The following is a 1,373-nucleotide window of genomic DNA, read 5'->3' on the forward strand; positions in this document are numbered from 1 at the left end:
AAATAAAGGCAAACGCTCGGTCTAGATATACTATGTCTATGGTCTAGTTTCCACCGAAGTATTAATTCGGATCTAGCGCGGCGTAAGACCGCGGTTTCCACCGAAGTCATCAATCCGATTCTGTTTCGGTGCGCATCGAATTTAACGTTTCCATCGACTTAAATTTAGTCCTACGCCGCGCTAGATGCGAATTAATACTTACGGTGCAAACTAGACCTATGACTATGTCTATGGGTGTAACATTGATTTGAGTTCCGACTGACAACGTGTCGGGTTCGGACGTGTTTTTGCGTGCTGCGTATGTCCTTTGTCTGGACCTTTTTTTGGACCCCCTCCTCTCTTAGAGGAGTTTTGCTTATATTCTACAAACCCATAAGAAACAATGGTGTATGGGCGACTAATGCCCAACCATCCATAAAAGAAAGAAGAAGATGGGTGTAACATTGCGCATAATGGCGGCAGTATGATGGGATAGCCAATCAAAAGTTGGTCACAAATGCACTTATAAAATTCAAATACAGAATTACCACATTAATAAAATGTAATTAAAATTGGTAAAAATGTGTTATGGAAATACCAAAAATAATAAATTTGCAATATAAAATAGAGTAGTGTATTTAATCTACATATTTTGTCAACATATGTTCGCAGCCATATTACTTTTTAGCATTTTGGACCAATCCCTGATTGATCAAATTACTTTGGATGACTGCGCATCTACGGGAATGTTGCGGCCCTCGCACACTGGACGCGATGAGCGATGAGCGATGGGCAATATCCAATGAAAGCTCTGGTTTTCCGAAAAAATAAAGCTCTCATTGGATATCGCCCATCGTTCATCGCTCATCGCGTCCGGTGTGCGAGGGCCATTAAGATGCCTTTACATGGCAGTGTCAAGCGTCGAGCGCCTGCGCAGAATATTGTTGCCCAGAATTATATTTATTTCATTAATTTTATTATATAATAGATGTGTGTGTGTGTTATTATTATTATTAATCAAAAATATATTGTAAAACGTTACTACTCTGACAGTGTAAATTAAAATAAAATTAAAATACAAATGCAGCAAGAGATTTTGGATGGTTGAAATATTCAAATAAATAAAACACAAAAAGGGATTCACAAATGACAAAATGACACAGTTTGAAAAACTATTGTTAGGAAATGATTTAAAAGAGCAGTATGTTATAAACATGCAGAAAAAGAAATTATGGAAATTATATCCCTTAATCCTTGATTAGATTCTAATATTTTGCTGGAGAATAGTAACGTTTTATATACAGGGTGTTCCCGGGTTAAATGGCCAAACTTGAAATATAAATTTAGGACTTCAAAACAAGAAAAAATTTTAAGAATCCGAGTAAAATGGCAAA

Source organism: Formica exsecta, unplaced genomic scaffold (assembly GCF_003651465.1).
Source record: "Formica exsecta isolate Colony F162 unplaced genomic scaffold, ASM365146v1 scaffold242, whole genome shotgun sequence".
Classification (NCBI taxonomy): domain Eukaryota; kingdom Metazoa; phylum Arthropoda; class Insecta; order Hymenoptera; family Formicidae; genus Formica; species Formica exsecta.